Below are 25338 nucleotides of genomic sequence, written 5' to 3' on the forward strand. Positions count from 1 at the left end.
TGTTTACTATATGATGCTTTACAGAAGTCTTCACAAGCTGTGATCTGGAACAATGAATACTTACATGAATATACCCTGGAGTGTAACGCCTAGTGGGAAAGCCAAATTCACAACATGTGATTTCATTCTTGAGACCTCAAACAGAAAAATTAAATGTTTATTTTCAGGCAGTTGTGCATGACAATAAGACATCATGAAAGTAACAGAATGAGAAGTTCAGCACCCTGGAGGGCAAAGATGCCAGAGGAAGAAAAGATAAAGATGCTGAGTTGGGTAAAGTAAAAACATTCTTCTGTAATGTGGACAGTATCTTATTTCACAAGAAGTCCTGTGGGCTGACAGATTGTCTTAAGATTTTATTGATGAAAATAGATGTCATGACCATGTCATCTCTCATAAAGGAAAACATTTAATTAGAGCTTACTCAGAGTTTAGACGTTTAGTCCATTATCATTGTAGTGAGAAGCATGACAGCATGTAGGCAGACATGGTGCTGGAGAGGTAACTGAGAGTTCTACATCCAGATCCAAAGGCAGCAGGAAAACAGAGTGACACTTTGACTATCATGAATTTCTGAAACCTCGGCTGGGTGGTATTGGTGCACACCTTTAATCCCAGCACTCAGGAAGCAGAGGCAGGCAGATCTCTGTGAGCTCCAGACCTCAAAGCCTATCATCTGTGACATACAACCTTCAGCAAAGACACACCTACCCCAACAAAGCTACACCTCCAATAATGTCACCCTTATGAATTTATGGGGGCCATTTTCACTCAAACCACCACAGATAATTTCATTTTATTGCTTTAAATTTTCCTTTTGAGCATTGCAAATTATGGGGAGAGAAAGAAGCTCACACAGCCCTAGATTCACCTCAAACTTGCTAAATAATAAAGGATTATTTTGAACTCCTAAATGTCTTATCCTCATCTCCTGAGTGCTAACATTACAGACACAACCTTGCTGTTGATGGGTTGCTTGTGGTCAAACCCAGGGATTCCTGCATTTCAGACAATCTTTCTATGAACTGAGCTGCAACCTTCACTCAACAAAATTATTTTAAAAGAATGCAAAGATTTTATTTGAGTGTTGACACTTAGTAGTATCTTTATACACACTTTTTTTTCTCTACAAATCTGTTTCAAACCTTCTTGATGGATTTTCTTAAGCATCTTCATCTTCAGAATCCACGGCATGTTTCTAGCTTGGTCTGAATGATGTAATTTCTAATTCACATCCTTTGAAGTAGAAACTATTACATTTATGTTATACTAATGGAAAGTCTGAGATTTAGAGACTATAAATAAGTCTCAAAGTTACTGGATAAGTTGTTTGTATTTAATTAAAGCTTTCTCTGACTTAAATTTATGATATTTTAAACACAGCAAAGAGATAGTGACCATTAGGAAAAGGAAGAGAGAAAATTACTGCCATCTGAAACTTCAAAGTTATTGTTTGGTATCTCATCCACTTAATACAATCATCTGTTCCTAAAATCTATCCACAATTTTACAAATCAAATTATACCAATCGACAAGAATGGAAAACATTTAGAACCAAAATCCCAAATAGAATGTAAGAATTTGGAGAAGAATTCAGGAAGTACATTTTGAGTTTCAATCTGTGGATCTTCTTAGCAGGTTATATTTTGGGCTATCAGCAAAGCATGTAACAGTACATACAATATGATATTATTGAAGGAAATACACAAAGGGGTATTTATTTTGCTTTTCTTGGGGCTTCACATAGTCAATATCTATTTTTCTCAGGTAATAAATCTTCTTTTCTCACCCACTACCTGAGCAATTCTTTATTAAATATGTTTTTGAAAACATTTCCCATGTTATACACTCAGACAGATCAACTATCCACACTGTTCCCTGCAGAGGCCAATGTTCACTTGTGTAGAACTTGACAGCACATTTTTGAGTGTAGGGAAGGCCCTGCCATCTGTGTGGTGAGCACTTACCAGCAAGTGTCTAACATGCTTGATCAATATTCCAAGGTCCTGCTCTTTGCTGTACCCAGGGCCCAGCCTCAGTGCTAAGGAGTAGATTGGCACCATGGTCTAGGAGGTAGATACCCAGTGCAAAACAAAAATCCATCCAGAAATAAATCTACTCATGAGAACAGTCATCTCTAAACAATCTATGCTTAATTGTTGTGATTGATTTATGTGCCTTGTAATACTATGCCCAAGCCATAATATTTTTTCATATTTTTAACAAAATGTATAAGATAACTTTTAGGTTAAGCAGTTGTCAAGAGGAGAAGCAAGTCAACTCTGACCTGAGACCTGTAACTGAAGGCACAGACTTAATTTTTTAAATTTATTTATTTTTCTTTTTATGTGCATGAGTGCTTTGCTTGCTTTTATGTATGTGTACTATGTGTGTGGCTGGTACCTACAGAGGCCAGAAGAGGTTATTATATTTCATGGAGAGATAGATGGTTGTGAGTCACCATGTTGTACATGAGGTCCTCTATAGTAGGTAATTACCAATACGGAGTCAGGTAGAAATATAAGGGTATTTAATAGGGAAAAGCCTTACTTACAGAGCGGACCAGCCAGCCGGTGGTAGTCTGTACAGCAAGAAGCAAAGAGAAACCGAAACCGAAAACGCAGTCCCCCTACTCACTCTGACCACGCCCTCACAAGCCCTCAGGTATTCCTGTAGCCAGCCCCTAAGAAGGCGTGGCTACAGCTTCCCCTACAGTCCTCTGCAAGAACAATTATATTCTTAATTGCTAAAACATCTCTCCATGACATGATTATTGTGGCTATATCAGCTATTTTAAATTCCATAGCAAGTATGCTAAAATTCCTTGCTAAGACTGCCCAAGTCTCACAGCTGGTGGAAAGACAATCCTCATGAGGTGAAGAATGAAACTTAAGTCAGTGCCATTTTTGAAGGCACTGGGTCAAAATCTTCCAGAAACTAACCTCATGGTTTATTTTTCTTACACATTTAATCATAATAAAATGTTGGGAAGGGTTTTAACTTGACAATTATCACAAAAAAAGCTTTAGGTATACCTACATAGAAACTGTCTATAAAAGTAGCACAGCACCCGTGACCTTTACAATAAGGAGTTGTACTGGCTGATAAAAAGAGCTCATGTCTAGAGGAATGATTGGTGATAAGCATAAGGATAGATTCCATTAGTAGAGGATGCAAAGTACATGGGACCTATTTCATGGGGAAGTATTCCATTCACTGAGAGACAAAGCTCAAGGATTAAACAATAATCAGGATAGTGTCCAGATTCAGGTGGAGGCTGGCTCCTAACAGAATAGCAAAGGATCAAAGTTGTTTAGACACTATCACTAGCATTCCAGGTAATCAAGCATCAATTCATTTCCTGTCATTGAAGGAAATAGGCCTGTGTGATTGAAATATACCAGTATCTCCAATGCTTACTCTAAGCTGTTCTCCCTAAACTTTGTAATCATTATGATCTTACTGATTAGAACTGATCTGGAAAAACTCTGAAAACTTTTATTCTTTATGCTTATAACTCTACCAATGGCTTATTGCTGCAGTCATAAATATACTTCAGAACAGTTCAAACACACTAGACTGGTTTTACATACCAAATATTCATTATGGTCAGACTATTAGTGAAAATATCTCGTGTCTGAGTGTTGATGTTATGTAGAATACCAAGCAGAAAATACCATGCAACTATTAATGAGATAGGTGAAGAAAACATACAGCAGATATGCATATGTCCCCTAGAATCACACAGTTCCATTCTATCACAATTGGCTGTATTGCCATATTGTTTAAATGACCTAAAACAATTTATCCCTTCAATAACCCAAGTCATGATTGTAATTCACTCATTAATTTCCTGCATTTAAAAAGTTAACACAAGTGATGTGATCTCTTTGCTTAGTTGTACATGTGTGTGCCTGTGGGGTTGGTGTAGGGGTGGGTATGGTGTTTCCTAAGTTCATACAATAAACTGTCTTTCCCTACATCTCTTCTTCACAGGCTGCCAATTTCAACTCATGACTACATGCTAGCAGCTACATTGTCCTCAGGCTGTAACCTGCCACTTTTCTCCACTTAGATGTGCTACACAGCAGCAGATGCATGCTCTACCATCAGCAGATTTGGTGAGACAATTGGGAATTCTTAAAGGGTGGAATTAGCTTTTTAAAAGAGAGAGATTTACCATATTAAAAATGGGAAACACTGTTAAAATGGAGGTATTTTGGTCTCTGTATGATATTATGCTGGATGGTTTGAAAATTGAACAATTAAATGAGATGATAATTAATTTATATGGGACTTATATAATATCAATTATAAAGATTATCAGTTTTCTTATTTTTGTTTTATCACTAAAATTTTAGTTGTAGAAGTTCTAAGACACAAGTTTTGGAAAAACTTGGTAAAACAGATCCTAGATATATTCATACCTAGACAGAGTTATTTAATAGAGAACCAATTTTAGCATTCCATTATAAGGATAGAGAGGAAAGGGATAAGATTTTCCAACAACCAACTTTAATTTTTCCAGTCACCTCTTAGGAACTGCCAAAAGACAGATATCCCCAAGGTTAAGCAAGAGTTAAATTGACTCTTGTAAAAATGTTAGATTTAAAGAAATTCAAGGAAGAAATTGTCTCATATGGAATACATTCACCTTTTATGAAGCAGATGTTATACACATTGTCAAACTGTAATAGAGTTGTCCCTAAAGACTGGAGAGACTTGGTTAATGCTGTTTTAGGGCTCAGTCCTAAATTACAATAAAAGACAGTGGTAGAAAGATGAGTCTAAGACCATTGGACAATGAAGTAGGGCTAGAGGATGGAAATCTCCCATGACCAACTACTTGGAGAAGGAGATTACAGACTTACAAAGACAATCTGTATATGATGACCACACTCTTGGTTTATGACACACAGTGCTTTGAATGCTTGGTACAGAATTGGAGAAGTAGGTAAAAAATGAGTCATTTACTAACGTTATAGAGGTCCCAAAGGAAGTCTTCATGAATTTCTTACAAAGACTGACTTCAGCAGTAAATAGAATGATACCAGATTCAGAAGCTAAACAAATAATAATTGAATCTCTCACATTTGAACAATGCTAATACACAATGAAAAAGGGTAATTAGGCCAGTAAAGTTAAGATCAGCATCCTCAGCATCCAATTGTAGCAAACAATGCCATTTAAAAAGGAATTGTAGGCATTGCATTACTAGAAACAATATTTTTCTAAGACTAATTCAAACAAAATGTCCCTCCATACTGGATTACACAGAAGGTGTGGCAAAGGCAGGTATTGGACAAATGAATGTAGGTCAACAAAGGACAGTCAAGGTAAAACTTTGCCATCAGGAAACACCTTGAGGGGCCTCTCACTTGCCCCCCATGCCAAATTCAGTACAGTCATTTCCTGTAACTATGAAACTAGGAAAGTCCTTCCCAGAGCAATTAAAGAACCCAATGCCTATTATAAGAAACTGTGATGCTCTGGATGATAGAAAAGCTATAGAAGAGAGAACAAAAAGTTCATGAGAAACCATAATGCAATATTTTGGCAAATTTCTATAAATGAACAAGACCAAAATTAAAAATACAAATAACTGACCATGTCATTGAAGGCCTCATATATACAGGTGCAGATGTCACAATAATTGCATCAGAATCTGGCATCCAAATGGGTGTCTTCAGGAGGTAAATGTTCAGAATTTAGGGATTGGAACATTATCTTAAGTAAAACAGAGAATGAGATGGAGCAAATGTACAGGGACAGAGAGGAAAATTAAGGCATATGTGGCTACCATAGCAATAAGTTTATGAGGTTGCTACAGTAATGGGATACTCAGATTAACATTCCTCCACTATCAGAAACAAACCATAAATTAATGTAAATTTCTGGGGAAAATATTAGGAGGTATTATAAAGAACAGTTAACAGCCATTCAAGTTATATAGAAACAGGGCAAAACAGCTGCCAATCTTTCAAAGACACCAACACCCCTACCTTTAAAATGGTTGATGGACAAACCTCTATGGGTTAAGCAATGGACTTTAACAACAGAGTAACGGCATGCCTTTGAATAAATGACACAGGAGCAGGTAAATGCTCAGCATATTGAATAATCAATAAGACCTTGGAATTCTCCTGAATTTGTTTTTAAAAAGAAATCTGGAATATGAAGCATGGTAATAGGTCTCAGAGCCGTTAATAAAGTGATTCTCAGCCTACTAAGGGATATCAATGAAAGGTTCTCCCACAGGGAATGTTAACTAGCCCCACCCTAGGCCAATATCATGTAAGTCAGCCATTGGAAATAATACATAAGCAATTTTCTCCATCTATATCTTACCATTATATGGATAATATTTTATTAGTGAAGTCAACTGTAGATACCTTAGAATGAAAGTTTGAAAAATTAAAGAAAAATTTGCCTTGTTGCAGATTACAAATTGCTCCTGAAAAAATACAAAGAGGAGATTCTATTAATTATTCAAGATATAAAATAGGTCTACAGAAAATTAGATGCCAAAAGGTACATATAAGGAGCAATCAATTGCTGACTCTTAATGACTTTAAGAGATGCTAGGAGACATTTTCTATCTAAGACCCAGTATTTTAGTAGAAAAAAAATGAACTGAGTAATTTGGTCAAAGCCATAGATTGTGACAAGGACTTAAATAGTCCAAAATAATTATCAGCTGAATCTGAGAGAGGATCGGATTTGGTGGGAAAGAAATTACAGGTTGCACATGTGGATCATTTGGATCCAAAGCTTGCTAACATTTTGGTCATGTTTCCCCTCTAAGCATTTTCCTACAAGGATATGAATGCAGATGGAAGATATTATTTCAGAATGGATCTTTTAACCACATAAATGGAGTAAAAATTAAAAAGTTACATGGAAAAGATCAAGTTGATTCTAAAAGGAAAATTGAGATTTCATCAATTAGCGGGAACCGACCCTGCACAAATTGCTGTACCTTTTACTAATGATGAACTTCACCAATTAAGGCAAAAAGTGAACTTTGACAAAGAACTTGCAGTAACCTTTTGGGAGAGATTAATAAGAAATATCTCAAAAGCAAGAGAATTCAACTTATAAGGAGAACTAAATGGTTCCTTCCTCTCATTTGTACAGGGAACACCAATATCTGGAGCCCCTGCATTCTATACTGTTGAAAATAAATCAAGGAAAGGTAGGTCATAAATCAGAAAATTTAAGTAAAGTAGATCTAAGTCCTTATAATTCTGTCCAAAAGTCAGAATTATATGCTATTCTCATGCTATTAGTGGATTTCACAGAAACTCTCAACAGAGGTATTGGCTTGCAATATGCAAAATGAGTTGTTTTTTACATTGAAACTGCTGAATTTATACAAGAAAATTCATAATTGATTTTATTGTTTACTCACTTGCAAGAAATAATAAGGAATAGGAATCATCTTATATATAACACATATCCAATCCCATATGAGTCTGCCAGGCCCTCTGGAACAAGGTAATAATGAAATTGATCAAATATTGATAGGCAATGTGCTAGAGGTGTCAGAATTTCATAAACAAAAACAAGTCAATAGCAAAGATTTTAAAAAGTTTTTCTATCACTTGGCAGCAAGGTAAGGAGATTATAAGGAAATGTCCCACTTGTTCTTTATACAACCAAACTCCACTTACAGTAGGAAGTAACCCAAAGGATACTCAAAGAAATTAAATATGACAGATGGATGTTCTTCATTTTATAGAATCTGGTAAGTCAAAATACGTGCACCACACCATTGATACCTGTTCAGGATTTCAATGGACAACTACTTTGAGTTCTGAAAAGGATGATTCCATAATCAAACATTTGTTAGTAGTTATGGTCATCATGGGAATACCTGTACAAATTAAGACTGACAATGTTCCAGAATATGTCTTTAGTAAAGGGAAACAGTTTTGCATATTCTATTATAAAGCATATTACAGGTATACCACACAATCCTGTAAGGCAGGCAGTTATAAAAAGATCAAATTGAACTCTAAAGGATATGTTAAATAAACAGAAAGGGGCAACAAAGACCCCTAGAAATAGATTGAGTAATATTTTATTAACTTTGAATTTTCTGAATGCTAATGAGAAAGGAACAACAGAGAGGCATTGGCTAATAGAAAAAATATGGAATTAAATCAACCTGTATGCTTTGAAGATATGCTGATCTCAGAGTGGGCATCATGGTATGTGTTACATTGGGCAAAGGTTTTTGCTTTTGTTTCCACAGGTGAAGAAAGTTGTGGATACCATCAAAATTGATGAAGATTAGATTTGAACAATAGACAAACCTTGATTAGAAGAGGTGATAGTTAATCAAATAGCATGGCTGTTCAACCTAACCTAACTTTAAAACTAATAAATATTTTCACTGCATCAACTATGATTTGCCATGTGGGAACCTTCCAAAAATTAGGATTGTGGAAGACTTTGCTTTTGTGTTTTCAGGAGTATGAGAGCATCCAGCTAAGGAATCTAAAGTCCACTGGAAAAATAAGACATCTGAAGAAAACAACAACAACAGATCAACCAGACCAAAAAGTTCCAAGAAAAAGAGTGAATTGACCTATTAGTATGCAACATCTCCAATAGAATAAAATTTATAAATCTTCCCAAATGTTTCTGCTTTTCTTTATAGACATACAATGTAAATAGTCTTTTTGTAGCCACAGTCAAATTAAAAATTAAAGCTGGCTTTGGAGTTGTATTATGGCTGTCTCCTTCTCTAAACCTAAGCATGTTTGTTAAAGTTTTAAACCCCAAATCTCTGCCACATGTCAGAAGAGCCACCTGATATGGGATAGAAGAAAAACAAAAATTAGGGACTGTTTTTTGCCCCTAATCCCATAATCCTTTTGTTCTATTTTGGATCTTTGAAGCTTTTCTTGAGGTATAAATATTACCTAATACATATACATAATATGTATTATATTATAATATATATATATATATATATATATATATATAGTTTTGTCATGTTTAAATGGTCATATAGAGTACTAACTAATTCTAGTAAAAGGCTTCATCTAGCATCTGTACCTGATTTTGAATTTGAGTCTGTATCAAATAACTAGGAATTAAATTTCTGTACTCTGGATGCACATAACAAATATTGATCATTTAACCTCTTTGAAATATGCTACATATGAAATTTAAAATATTTAAGTTTTCTGCATTGAACCATGACCATGCCTAATGGTGACCTTTGAAGTTTCCCACAAAAAGATGGGGCCCCACAATGACTATGCCACCAGAATTATGATAACAGCAATAAGCTGAAAAGCACAACCTAATGATTGGCTTTGGAGCACAAACTGCTAGGGACAAGTTTTAGGTAGATAACTGAGATGTACTAGCCATACAGACTACTCTAGCAAAGACTTAAGACAAACTATCCACTTTCTCATTACTCAGAGACTGGACAGAAAATGACACAGATACATCTCCCAGGATTTGTCTTTTAACCCAATTTTTTTCTTTTCAGGATCCCCTGAACATGCTGTTACCCCAAGTTAGCAGGAAGTAAATTTAAGAAAATGATTTACAAATTTCCAGCTCACCCTCAGGTGTCCTGCTTGGAGCTGCCTGAGTCCTGGGAACTGCACAATGGGGAACCCATCCCAGTGTTACATCCCACCCACAGACTGCCAAAGCCCTAGTAATAGTCCCACCTCCACCCACAGGAAGAGGAGAGCCATTGGAGTATTGGACCTGCTTGTACCCACCAGAAGGGATCCTTGGGCCTGTACACACCAAGAGAGGAAGAGATTTCTCCTGAACCCACTGGAAGAAAGAATGGGAATAAAACAATATAAAAATACATTTAAAAACAGAAAACAAATATGATACCGCCAGAGTCTAGGGACACTACACCAGCAAGACTTGAACATCCCAATGCAGATGAAGCAGAAGAGAATGACCTTAACAACAACTTCATGAAAACCATATAGGCCCTCAAAGAGGATATGAGAAAATCCCTTAAAGAAATAGAAGAAAAAAATCAGCAAGTCTCTTAAAGAAACCCAAGAAAACGCAATCAAACAGATGAAGGAAAAGGTTCAAGACCTGAAAAATGAAATAGAGACAATAAAGAAAACACAAACTGAGTTAATGCTGGAAATAGAAGAGCTGGTATGCAATCAGGAACTACAGATGCAAGGAAATACCAACACAATGCAAAAGATGGAAGAGAGAATCTCAGGCATTGAAGATACAGTAAGAGAAATAGATTCATTGGCCAAAGAAAACCTTGAGCCCAGAAATTCCTAACATAAAATATCCAGGAAATATGGGAAACCATGAAAAGACCAAACCTAAGAATAATAGATATAGAAGAAGATGAAGAAACCACCTCAAAGGTACAGAAAACAAGGAAAAGAATACAAAAGAATCAATGTAAAAAAGAGTTGTTTCTTCAAGAATATCAACAAGACAGAAAAACCTTTATCAAAACTAACCAAAACACAGAGAGAGAATATACAAATTAACAAAATTCGAAGTGACAAGGGGGACATAACAACAGATACTGAGGAAATCCAGAAAATCATCAAGTCATGCTTTGAAAACCTATACTCCTCAAAATTCAAAAATATAAAGGAAATTGACAATTTTCTGGATAGATATGAGAATTAAATCAAGAACAGATAAGCAATTTAAATAGACTTATAACCCCTATGAAACAGAAGCAGTCATCAAAATTCTCGCAGATAAAACAAGCCCAGAGCCAGATGCTTCAGTGCAGAATTCTACCAGAAATTCAAAGAACACCTAATACCAATTCTCCACAAAGTGTTCCACACAACAGAATCAGAGGGTCATTGCCAAATTCTTTTTAGGAGGCTTCAATAACCTTGGTACCCAAGCTACACAGACACAACAAAGAAAGAGAACTACTGACCAATATACCTGGATGCAAAATTACTCAATAAAACACTGGCAAATTGAATCCAAGAACACATCAGAAAAATCATCCACCATGATCCAGACTCCATGAATGTGGGTGTCAGTAAGGAGGCCTTGAAAATCTATAGGGCCTCTTGTAGTAGATCAGTACTTATCCCTAGCATAGGAATGGACTTTGAGAGCCCATTTCACGTAGAGGGATACTCCCTCAGCCTAGACACATGGGGGAGGGCCTAGGCCCTATCCCAAAGGACATGACAGACTCTGAAGACACCCCCATGGAAGACCTCACTCTCCCTTCGGAGCAGAAAGGGTGTGGGATAGGTAGGGTGTTCATAGGGTGCAGTGGAGGAGGGGAGGGAGAGGGAACTGGGATTGAAATGTAAAACAATCTTGTTTCTAATATAAATAAAAATGAAGGAAAAAGAGAAAAATCAAATGATCCTCTCAATAGATACTGAAAAAGCCTTTGACAAAATCAAACACACCTTCATGATAAAGGAGAGATCAGGGATAACAGGAACACACCTAAACATAATAAAAGCAATATACAGTAAACCAACAGCCAACATCAAACAAATTGGAGAAAAACTCAATTTGAGTCCTCTAAAATCAGGAACAAGGCTGTCCACTCTCTCCATATCTCTTCAATGTTGTGCTTGAAGGTCTAGCTAGATCAATAAGACAACAAAAAGAGATGAGGGGATACATATTAGAAATGAAGTCTAACTATTTGCAAATGATATAATAGTTTACATAAGTGACCGGGAAAAACTCGACCAGGTAACTCCTACATCTGATAAACATCTTCAGCAAATTGGCAGGATACAAGATTAACTAAAAAAAAATCAGTAACACTACTATATACAGAAGACAAATGAATAAGAAAGAAATCAGAGAAGTATCACCCTTTATAATTGACACAGACAACATACAATACCTTGGGGTAATACTAAACTAACAAGTGAAACAGGGAGGAGTGATGATCAAAGGAGTCAAGACCAGGCTGGTGAAACCCACAGGAACAGCTGATCTAAACAAGGGGAAGATCATGGACCCCAGAATGATAGTTGGGAAACCAGATTAGGACTGTTTCAAACCCCTGAACGAGGATGTCAGTTTGGAGGCTTGATTAATCTATGCAGCATCTGGTAGTGTATCAGTATTTATCCTTAGTACACAAATAGACTTTGGGAGCCCAACCCTAATAGAGGGATACTCTCTCAGCCTAGATACATGGGGGAGTGTCTAGACCCTGCTCCAAATGATATGACAAACTCTTAAGATTCTCCATGGAAGGCCTCACCCTCCCTGGGGAGCAGAAAGGGGATGAGACTGGGGTTCTGTGGAGGGGGGAGAGGGAACTGGGATTGACATACAAAACAAGCTTGTTTCTAACTTAAATTTTAAAAAAGGGAAAAAAGAGAATATGATGTCCATATTAGCAAGAGGTGGAGTGGGTGGTTTTCAGTCTTTCAGTGGATTATGGATAATTGTCTTTGTTTAGGGTATTTATTACAAGTTGTTATTGGTAATGATCAGGCAAAAAGTTGAACAAAGGATATTAGATTCAAAGTTCTTTGTTTGAAAAAAAGCAGTATATAGATATCATAGACTATAAGGATAGAATATTGAATCTACTCTGAAAAAAGGGGGAGGATATAGAAATTGGATAAAAGGATAGATTGTTGAATCTACTTTTAAACCAAAAAAAGCAACAACTAGTTTTAAACATTTTACTTTGGCTCCAACTTCAGTAGAGGTTTCATTCATCTCTCCTTCTAGCTTTGTCCATTTGGCTTCGTGTATCCTGATATTTTATTATTGCAAGCATTCAAGTTAAGGTTTGTTGCATATTCTTAGAGAATTAAGTCTTTTATGATTTAAGTAAATTCCCCTCTTCATTTCTGATCATTTTACTTGCTATGAAGTTAGTTTTGCCTGAAACCAATATAACTACTCCATCTTTTTAAATTAAGTGTCAGCATGATACCACTTGTTCCATTTTCTGCCTTCACTAATTTAAATTGAACATTTTATATGATTCTATTTCTTTTCTCTTAGCACATCAAACATATTTCTCTTTAAATAGTTTGTGCTTTTCCTGGATTGAACCATGTGTTATACCTCATTTGTGTTTGCTTTGACATGACGTCACTGATAATGCAAGGGCCTTGAAACAGTGTTCTAATACTGTTTATTATGTAAATATCATGTAAATATGTACATGTAAATATCATGATATTTCTCAGGACAAGTTGTTAGTCATTACACTCATCCATGCACTATCATTACCCAATATATTGTTTGGGATATTTCATCCTTCCTCATTTTGGTATTTTGAGTCTTATTTCTTCTGCTTTCATAGAATCATGAATAAGGCCAGTGAGCTGATGAGTCAAAGCAATAGCTGTGCAACCATGCAAACCTGAGCTCTGATCCAGAAACCAGGGTAAAAAAGCTTGATGCAGTTGTACTTATCTACAGTGTCAGCATGCCTACAGAAGAAAGCTGTGCGAGAAGAATCAGGCAGAAGCTCTCACACTGGCTGGAATGGTACATGAAACCATGAAAAAGAGATTCAGCTTTAAGCCAGGTATCTTCTGACCACCACAGCAATTTTGTGCTTTCCCAGCCTCTCTCCTACACACACACACACACACACACACACACACACACACACACACACACACACACCACACACATATATATATATATATATATATATACTAAAAAAAGAGCAATCTAAACAATGCTTATATGGTATTCTTCTATGGGTGGGGTAATTTTTTACCTCTTGCTTCTTTCTCTTTTTTTCCTGCTCTTTTCACATCTTTTTCTCTGCTTCTTCCTCCTATTCAACTACAAGGAGCCTCCTCTGCCACATACACATACATTAACCACTGTGCTTGGCCTCATGGAAGTCCCCAGAGTATCATGAACTTTGAAACTCTGGGCCAATATATTTCCTTCTCTCTGTTAAATTATTTCAGGCATATTTTTGCACTACAGAAAGCCAACACAATCACAATTACCAGCAGTCCTTGCATGTTTTCAATTATTTCTATTGGATCTCATAGCATGTCAAACTTGCTAGTTTTCAATTACTAATCTGATTATTCCAAAATACCTATCCTTTCAGACATTTGCTTTGTCCTTTCAAGGTGCGTCTATCTTGCCCTTTATCCTGCCAACTATTGAATACTAAAGATAAGTGTGGAAAGTTCAGTGGTAGGAGAGTAAGCTTGAGAGGCTAGCTTGGTGTAAATAAAGAGATCTAGAACACTGAAGACATATGATGATTTAAATTCATTAAAACATACCAAATGCATTTTTCTAAAGCTGAAAATTCATCCACAACTGAAACAGGCATGTTAGAAATTCAAGACAAGTGTCAGGAGAAAAAAAGGAAGGGAACAGCTTTGGTGTAGTCAATGGAACAAACTCACTAATCTAAATATTTATAACAAAATTAATTGATTTAATCAACTATTTTTATTGTCTAATATCAATAATATTTTAAATTAATAAAATTGCTCTAGTTGATAAAGCAAATATTAATCCATATTTAATTCAGAATATTAAGTGAAGAATGCATAATAGAATTGGAAAAGCAACATTTTTCAACTTCTAGTGAAACAAGTGTTAGGAAGAAGATCCAAATAAATGACAGGCATACTTGAATGGCTATCCAGCCAGGCCATCCTATGATCAACACAACCGTGTGAACTCATACTTAGGAAGAAAAGGTCCCCTCTCCTTATGTAAGGCACACAGTTTGGTAGAGGCTGATGTTTCTTAGGCAATTGCATTGTGAAAAGGAGATGTAGCAAAGGGTTGTGTCATTTCATTGTTGATAGGAGTGCAGCACTTACGGAAGAAGGAACCTCATACTAGAGCTGTACTCTTCTTCTACCAGCAAGCCATATTTCTGAAAAGTATTCCAGCTGCCATTTTCCAGCTCTGGGAAATATTATGAGTTGAGTTGGAAGTATCGGTGCTTCTGCAAGTAAAATACCCCCACTGTTAATTCTTAAAAGCATTATCAAATTGCTTTGGTTATTATGTTTCATTATATGGTTCACTATAAATTAGCTAACTGGACAGATTGCTGATTTGTAAAGTGAGGACTATTCTTATGTACTATAGTGACGTTTTTCAATTGAAGGGGCAAATATGAGATAGAGTAGATTGACAACATCATACAAGATTTGCAGAAAGGTAATTGTTTCACCTTAATTTTCATAAATGATGTTGCTTGATTTAATGAAACTTGGAGATTATGTATCTGGATCTTTTGCGCCTCCCTAAAGTAAATCTATGACAAAGCAAGCATTAAAAATCCTGCCATATGTCCTGAATATTGGGAGATTTCTACAAAATTTTATTACAGTTTATTTCCATCTTATTTGCAGAGATTATAATGTATTTCTACCCTCTTATGCACAAAAACTTATTTAAAATAATATCTTACTGAATACTTAGTAATAGCAACCTCTTTATTGATGGTAATGAATCTTACGATGTGCATGCAAATGATACACTTCCATTTTAGAGAAATGATATTATACTCAAATATTTATTTCCATATTGATTACAGTACACTAGAATTTAATTCATCTGATGGTTTGAGGAGTTAGCTTATGTCTAATGGCAACTGATATGTATCATTTTAACCAGAACCCTCTTTATCTATGTAAGCAGCACATTCCTAGGAATGTATCAAGCCCTAATTATTAATGTCTCCTTAGGCAAATTTGGGGAAATCAGAAAGGGAAGAAAATGGTGGAATTACAAGCTCTTTTAAGTTCTATTCCTTGTCCTTAGTTGGGAAACATTGCTTCTCCTGAAGACTTACCTAGTTTGTAAATGTTGTACATTTTGGGGCATGAAGACCAACTACTGAGACAGTAGGATGTTATGATTAGTTTGGAAATAAAAAGATCCTTTTGGAACTTCTTTCTAATTCTCAAAAAATTTCAAAGTATTCATTTTATTTTTATTTTACTTCTTTACATTCTATATTGAAGCCAAATCATATCTGTGATGAATCTGCAAACCACCAGGAAGATAGATATATGCATAAAAGATTGAAAGTGGACTAGTTATTGTCACTGCAGATGCAACCCATTGTCATGTCATCAGATGTATCACTTTGCAGATTTTGTCATTAAAGTTATCTCACCTGTTATTAGATTAACCAATTCCTAATTTGGGCTCAATATGAAAAGAATTTGCAAGCTCTGTTACTATAAACTCATAGTGCAAATGTGTAGAACTAGTTCAATATGTAAATAGCTTCAAAGTAATTCTCCTAGAAATTTATTATAAAAAGTAAAATCTAATGTGGTGAATTAGAATTTTTACCTAAAAAAGCTATAATATTTTCTTTCTCAACATAAAATGTGTATATCCAATTGATTGAATGGTTCATTATACCTTTTAATAGACAAAATAAATTAGGCAGTATTACAGAAATTTCAGAGTCACACATTTGTACAACATTAACATATAATGGTTTAATGGTGCTCCAAGAGCTAAATATCATATACTATTTTCAATTTGTATAATCACAGTTTTACAAAATAGATTCTAATGACATTAATCAAAAACATGTGTGTGGGTTGGATTATTTTAAGAACTACTTTAAATACATATATAGCAATAACTTAGGCAAAAGAAGTTTGCTAATATTCAAAGCCTAGAAAAAATCTCAAAAAGGCACATTATTGTGTGAAAGGCTAAAATTCTGGGAAGTGCTACATTTGTAATTTTTTAATTTTTTGAATTGTCTTTAGGGTAATGAGAAGTAGAAAAATATTTTTTAAAAGTTTATTTCTTAATATATTTGCCATATCACTGAGAATATGATGATTTTTTGCTTTACATATTTAAAACCACATACCATTGATAACTATAGCATGCTCTACTGGCTTGTGTAACAACAAGAAATGTCTTAATGTCTCACAGGTATGGATTTTTCAAATCTTCTTGTTTCCATTTATGGAGGAATTGAAGAAATCAAGTGTTTACTTTGAGAACTTTTATAAAGTGTGGATAATTCATATAACTCATAGCTTTGGACATGAATTCAGTATGTTACAAAGAATTTTAATTTTTTTATTAGTTCAAATTAGGAACAAGCTTGTTTAACATGTCAATCCCTTCTCCCTCTCCTTCTACCTCCCCTCATGCCAACCCTACCTCCCCTAACCTACCCCCCACCCCATCCACCCACCACTCCCCAGGCAGGGTAGGGCCCTCAACAAGGGCTCTGCAAAGTCCACCACATCATCCTGGGCTGGACCTAGGCCCTTCCCCATGTGTCCAGGGCAAGAGCGCATCACGTGGGATGGGCTCTCACAGTCCCTTCTTATACCAGCGAAAAATACTAATCCACTACCAGGGGACTCCTGGAGTGCAGAGGCCTCCTCAAGATAGATCCATACCTGTCACCATGCACAAAACTTAAGTGCAAATGGATCAAAGATCTCAATATAAATCCAGCCCCACTGAATCTTCTAAAACAGAAAGTGGAAGATACCCTTGAAAAAATTGTCACAGGAGACTGCTTCCTGAACATTACACCAGTAGCACAGACACTAAGGTCTGCAATTAAAAAATGGGACATCCTGAAACTGAGAAGCTTCTGCAAGGCAAAGGACAACGTCAGTAAGACAAAACGACAGTCCACAGAATGGGAAAAGATCTTCACCAACCCCACATCTGACAGAGGGCTGATTTCCAAAATATACGAGGAGCTCAAAAAGCTAAACACCAAACAATGAAATTAAAAAGTGGGGTATAGAACTAAATAGAGAATTCTCAACAGAGGAATCAGAAATGGCTGAAAGACACTTAAGAAAGTGCTCAAAATCCTTGGCCATCAGAGAAATGCAACTCAAAACAACTCTGAGATACCACCACACACCTGTCAGAATGGCTAAAATCAAAAACAACAATGACAATCTATGCTGGAGAGGATGTGGAGAAAAAGGAACTCTTCTCCATTGCTGGTGGGAGTGCGAACTTGTAAGACCACTTTGGAAATCAGTATAGCGGTTGCTCAGAAAAATGGGAATCAGTCTACCTCAAGATCCAGCCATTCCTCTCTTGGGCATATACCCAAATTATGCACATTCATACAAGGACATTTGTTCAACCATGTTCATAGCAGCATTGTTTGTAATAACCAGAACCTGGAAGCCATCTAGATGCCCCTCAACTGAAGAATGGATAAAGAAAATGTGGCACATTTATACAATGCAGTACTACTCAGCAGGAAAAAGCAATGGAATCTTGAAATTTGCAGGCAAATGGATGGAACTAGAAGTTACAAAGAATTTTAACAATGACAATGTTGTAAGTTTCTCATTCAACATCTACAAATGTCTCAATCATTAATATTTCCAATGTGAAATGCCCATGCTGAAGCAGCAAAATAAGGTTCCTTAAAGTATTATTTTCATGTTCTTAATATAATTTGTTCAAGCTTGTGAGTAAATCAAAGAACTGAGAAGGCAATATTGCAGTTTTGTTTTCTGTTTTTTAATATTGTGATTTTTAAAACAAGAAACATCATAGTTTCCAATTATTGCTATATAGGGTGCCTTGCTCAATACTTCATTTTTCTCAGTCTCAGATCCTCCTAAGAAAAGTGGTTGATAATAGTATAGGCAATATGTTTTCCATATATATATATATGTCCATATATATATATATATATATATATATATATATATATATATATATATATGTGGCATAGTGTTCATGACCATGGTGGGATCCATATAACAATCCCAGTTACCTGTCTAGTGTATGATCTTGCGGCTATTATCTGTAAATATTTTCTAAGGAGTAGGACAAAGGATACATAAGTAATGTAGATGTAAAATGCATAAACAATAAATATAAATTTGATGGAGATGGAAGCTCCTCAATTGAATCTTCCCTCACTGAGGTCATTAAGCCATCATGTGGACTTCTTCTTTGCCCTTGGGTACTTCCAGGTTGTTGCATGAATAATGTCCATGTTCTAAGACATGAAAATTGTGATTTTACTCTGAACTATGATGTGGTCACTTTTAAAGACTCATGCTATGTTTTTCCCCTTTCACACAACAGAAGTTCAAATAAGAATCAGAGTTTAAATATGCATTCTGCTGACATTGTTGTTAATGATTCCTAACAGGATTCCTTGGTGGATCAGGTATACTGTCAAAACATATTCAAAGTACAATGTTGATTCTAACTGGTTAGATAAAGAAATGTCATCTGAGGAAGTGGACACACAACACACCGTTGAAAGCAGAGGAATTCCCAGCAAGGTAACAATGAAGGTGAAAAAATGTCATTAAAAAGCCATGTGTGTAACAGAAAGCAGGATGTTTGCACAATGTGGAGAGAACATGAGCCTAGTTGAAAATGGGAGTGATGATACAATGGAATTTGAAAAGTTTGAAAACTGTGAAGATATGTGAGAATTTCTGTATTGGGGCTGATAATTGGCTATCCTAGAAAAATCCCATCAACAATGACAAGTGACTACATTTCTCCCACTTTCTAGGCAGCTGTAAACCACTTGTCCAACTCCAGAAATTACTCATTAAAAATATAAAATCATTAATACATTGACCAAAATGGACTCAATGTATTAGTTTTAAAATTTGGAGGATAAAACCACCACTTCCTTAATGTAAGACATTCATCAATAGCCAATATTTACAAAATTTGTATTAACTTTGAATGTGTTGTATGATAAGAATCTATTTCACAAACTCTTATTTAATCATAAACCCTGTGAAGTAAGTTCTACATTTTATATAGAACTAGATAAATGGAACCAAAGACAGAGAATGTAATTCATCAAAATTGTCAGCTAATAATATTAAAAACATACACCAAACTCTTGAGAATTAGGTCAGAGAGTTTGGCCATTGTGATTCTTACCTACAGTTTCCCACATGAATTAGAAATCTTATATTGGAGAGTTGCTTGCCAGTGGGTCAAATAATTTGGCTGTATGACTGAAGCCACTGAACACTTATGTTAGAATGAAGATTGTAATAGCTTTTGTTACCTACCATTTGATATCAAGGAATTAACTTAAAATTTTCCAGGTGAATGTGCACAAAGCATTTCATGTCTAAAGCATCTATTCATGGTTTGGATTTACTCCAGAGTATCCTTTCAAAGAAGGGAAATCTGCTTCCACAAAGAATTACTAAGCCAAGTATTTTGTTTCAGGATAAAAACACACATTGTTCTAATTTAGCAAATAATTACTCCAAAATATAAAAGACTAAATATCATGAAAAAGAAATTTGAGTTGTTGGAATCTAAGACACAGGAAAGGGACTCTGAGGAGCATATTTTTTAATGCCATTTCCATCATTTACTTTGGAATTGAAAACTTTTTGTTACTTCTCAGTGTCTTCCTGTAATTGGAGAGCATCCACAGCAATGCTGAGGGAGGACCTTCTTTCCAATTTTCCTTTTGTTCTGACATTTAACATACCTTGTGGGCAGGAATGTTTGGAAATTAAATATTTATTTCCTTATAAGACTGTTCCTTCAGTTTGAGTGTGGCTGCCTGCCTAGATCCTCCTGGGTCATTTCACATTCCTACCTGTGAATTTCTTCCCACTAGACTTGAACATATATTTCAAAATCCTAGGAGTAGCTAATCCCATTACAGTGGGGAAAGGGTTAAATATCAATATAAAATGATCAATTAAAGAATTTCTAACTAATGCCAACAAATACACTTCTTTAAGGATTTTCTTAAAATGTAGTTTCTACTACTATTTGCTAGGGTATTATGCCATATATCTCCACCACATTTCTTCACATCTTAGTGCAAGCAGTTGAGACTTCTTATGTTCTTCCTGATTATAAAATATGAAATATCATTGCTAGAAAAAATTCAACTTACATAAAAGTTAAAAACAACACACAGAACTCTGATCAACAGCAGCTAGGTCCCTGCACTGTGAATATATCCCTGCACTTTCTTTTCTTTTCTTCCCCCAATGTGTTTTGTTGTTGTGTATGTCTATCTATCTATCTATCTATCTATCTATCTATCTATCTATCTATCTATCATCTATTATTTATCTATCCATCTACCAGTATATTTGTGTGTGTGAATATATTTGGGCATGTGTGCAAATGCACACATCATGAATAAATTATCGACATGAAAAGACAACTTATAGGAATTAATTTTCTCCTTCCACCATGAGGGTTCCAGATATTGATCTCAGATCATTAGACTTGGTGGCAGGAATCCTTGTCCACAGCCTTATGACACATCCCATATCTATTTTTTAAATCAATCTTTTCATGAGTCATATTGTAGAAACCCAGAATTATGATGCTTACATTCTAGACACAAAGGTAGTCTCGTGAACCCTCAAAGACCTCCATCCAGAAAGACAACAGTGGTTAATTAAAATCCTGCCCAGGGGTTTCATGGATCTCATTTCTGTTTGAACAACTTTTTTATGCGTTTATTATTTTTGTTGTTAAGGGATCATAATCCATTATTTTTTTTTACTGTGATGTACCATTAGCTTTCATTTTCTTTATAATGAATGTACACCGAGAAGGATGACCATACTCTATGTTTCTCATCATTTTGGAAGTTAAGTCATTCTCAACTGGGAAAATGAGTTCTTTAGGATCCCTTGGTTTCCCTGGAGATATTTTGAACTATCATAACTTTGTGTGTGAAGGGATGTGAGCTTCATGCAGGGAGTTAGGGAGAGCCTTTAAAAAAAACCTTCACTGTAAGTATAATGCCCAAGGTCAAGAATTATCTGGGAGAATAGTCAATAGCACTCAAATTGAGACTCATTTAAGCATTATAACAATGCTAAACCTTCAAGAAGGAATGAGAAGGCATAACACGACCATATGTGAACACAGTCACATGACTCAAAATTAAGCGTCAGCCTGTCAAATCCAACAAAAAGTACACATTGGATCATGGTTGACATCTCTTAAAGAAGTTAGGACACTTTAGAAAATACACAACTTCACAATATGAGTAAGAAAGTTTTGTATATAATTAACAACACATTATAATCTAGGTAAAGAATATGGCAATACACTGTAGCATATTTTGATAGAAATACCCCAAGATTCAGGTCTCATGGCAGGTTTTTTTATAGTTTCTTTGTCGTGGATTTACTTAGGGAAGAACAAAGAATACAGATAAATATTCTTATGAAACACAATGTGGACAATCTGAATGTCTTTGTTTTCCTTTTCTACATGAGTGTTTCCAAATTCAAGTTTATTGAAAATAGGAAATCCTCATTCTTTAGCAGGAAAATGTCATATCTCCTCCCAGTATATGTTTGTGTATGAATGTGTACATGTGTGTGTCTATGTGTGTGAAATGTTAAGATTGTATCCATTATTAATTTAAAGTTCTTAATACACTTTAGTATAGATTCTGGAAAATGCTTGTATGCATTTTAAATTTAGTATGGAGCATATCCAATGGTTGAATGAATTTCAGCATGGCTTGATTATATGATGTTCTTTTGCCTCTGTGTACTGTGAGTGTAAGAGATAGTAAAGGTTTTCAAACAGTAAATAATTTCAAAAGAGATATAAAATATGAACATGCTAAGGTATATCAGGAGTAAATAGAATGAGTAGTCTGACATGTCTAATCAAAACATCAGGACAAGAAAATGTTCTAGAAATGATGAAAGACACTTAGCTTTGAGATTTAAAATATCTCCAAAAGTCTGCATATTAAAAACTCAAAAGGAGACACCCCAGAACACCAAATGAAGTCGTCTAATAGCATTTGCAAAATACATCTATGCATGTTCTGTAGATACAGCTTCTATTTGGCAGTGCTAATTCTCAGACAGGTAGATGGAGAATAGCAGACACCCTGCTATACTAATATTAATTACACTAATTGAAAAGCCTTAATGCTGTTTGCTTTAATCTCATGAAAGTCCCACTTATGAAACATAAATTCTCTGATCCTTTGGAGAATGGGAAATACTTTGAATTTCCTGTATTCTGGAGCTCCCAATGGATTTCCTCCTAGCAGTGGTGTCTCATGGTAAGCTCCACAAGAAAGGTGGTTTCTGATGTCATTCCATTCCAGACTTAGTGTACTCTGACTCCACTGTGTTTAAAACAATACTCTCTAGGTTTTACTATAACATTAGTCAATTGCAGTCTATTGGACCTGACAGATTCTGAGAGATGGGTCCCAAGTGTCCCTGAATGTACTATTAAAAATTTTATTTTGTTATTATGCTTTGTTGTTTTGTAAATAATGATCAATTATGGACAAGTATTTTATGAGTTACAACAATAATATTGCTGCAACTCTTTGTTAATATTTTACCTAAAATTTTACTGATATTAATATCTATTCTTGATTTTATATAATAATGATATATTATGATAAACTATATATAGCTAGATTTACCTTTTATTAAAATAAGAATCTCTAGAATATTTAAAGAACTGCAGGCATTAAACATCTGAAATCTATCCAATCAGTAAATAGTCTAAAAACTACAAAGGCAGTTCTACCAAGAAGTGTATATGGCCAGTAAATACCTGAAACATGTTCAACATCCTTGGCCAGTATAAAATGCAAATTAAAGCTGCTTTGAGATTCTGTCTAACTTCAAAGAAATTATTATTATTAAGAAAACAAGTGACATAAATACTGGTGAGAAAGTCTAAAAATAGAACCCTTACCCAGTTATCATGGGGATGTAAAGTAGAATTTAAGTTCAGAGATTTCTTAAGAAACTAAAACCAGAACTACTATATGACTCAGCTATCCATTTCCAAATATAGTCTTAACAAATATAATCCAAATGACCACAGAGACTTGCATATCCTTTTTTATTTCAGCACTATTCACCATAGCCTGGAAATTGGAACCATGATATAAACATAATGGAATTATATTTGGTCATAAGGAAACCCCAAGTCAGATATAGAGGAAAATGCTGGGAGATCAGAGAGAAGAAGCAAGCCAAGGCCACCTTTCCCTCTTTTGTTTCCCAGTGAAAGAGAGTGAGTACATTTTTTTTCTACTTATAGTCTCTTTCTCTGCCCAGACATCTGACTTCCTGTCTGTACCCAGCCATCTCACTTCCAGTTTCTGAGCAGCCATCTCACTTCCTGGTTCTGCCCAGCTATATCACTTCTTGTCTGTCTGTACAAATGTCCTGACCTCTATGGTTAGCTAGTGGCAAGCTCCATTCTCTCATAGACAATCTTTATTTGTATAAGCAAGGTATCACCACAGATGACACTGGAAAAAATGATATTTTAAGCTAAGAAAGCTAGCCTAAGATAAATAGTGTTTCCTTTTGTCTATAGAACCTAGTTTAAAATTATCAGTATATGTGCATTTATATGTGAGGAAGTATGTATAAGAAAGTCATAAAACTGGATAGGGGAATCATGAGAAGGGAAAAAAGTCTGAAGAGTCAGGAGAAAGAGAGTAATGGAACAACATGAAAGCAAGAGTAGGAGGAATAAAGAAAATTAGTCAGAAGTTGCCAAAGGCAGAGTAGAGAGAGGTCAGGGAGGGAAACAAGTTGGAATGAAATATACTGTCTATGTACATGAAAATACCTTAACAAAACTCATTCTGCTAACTTTAAAGTTTGATAATGAATTTTGAGGGAAATATGTCTTTTTATTAAAAAACAAAGCATTGGATATATTTTTATTTCTAATATTCTTTATCTATTTTCTGTATCATAATTTTGCTGCCGTGTGCTTCAGATAATTATTTTGAAGTCCTTTTCAAGTTCCTCCCCAAGAACATGTTGTCAAACTCTGTTATGTTTCCTCATTATGCTTTAATTATTATTGTGAACCATCAAGGAGAAAAACAGAAATTTTCACATCTTGAAAACACATCTTGAAATGGAATGACATCTCTAATTAACAGCAGTGCCCAACTATCAATACTGCCTGAGAAACTCCTTCAATCTCAGTGGTTGCTTCCCTGAGACTCAAGGCTATTGATTGGGGTCAATCCATCTCTGGCAGCCATCATTACCTGAATGCTTTTTTGACCAATCAAAAGGCTGATTATAGTTCCCACATTATCACTGAAGGAGTGACACCCCTATTGCCAGAACTATAATAGCACTTTGTTTTTATAATACCATCACTTCATTTTAATGTGAAATGTATAGTCTGCATCTCAATGACAATTTTTTTATAAATACAAAGTTGATCTCATTACTGTCTGCAGGTATACTACCTGGTAGCATGAAAAATACCTAATCCTGTGACCCAATGATATTAATTAGCTTTTTTATTCAGACATCAGAAGATGCCTATACTGTGAAAATCATTTATGCTAAGGGAGCAGAGAAAGGGTTTCCCCCATACACT

The sequence above is a fragment of the Cricetulus griseus genome, chromosome 2 (assembly GCF_003668045.3).
Source record: "Cricetulus griseus strain 17A/GY chromosome 2, alternate assembly CriGri-PICRH-1.0, whole genome shotgun sequence".
NCBI lineage: Eukaryota > Metazoa > Chordata > Mammalia > Rodentia > Cricetidae > Cricetulus > Cricetulus griseus.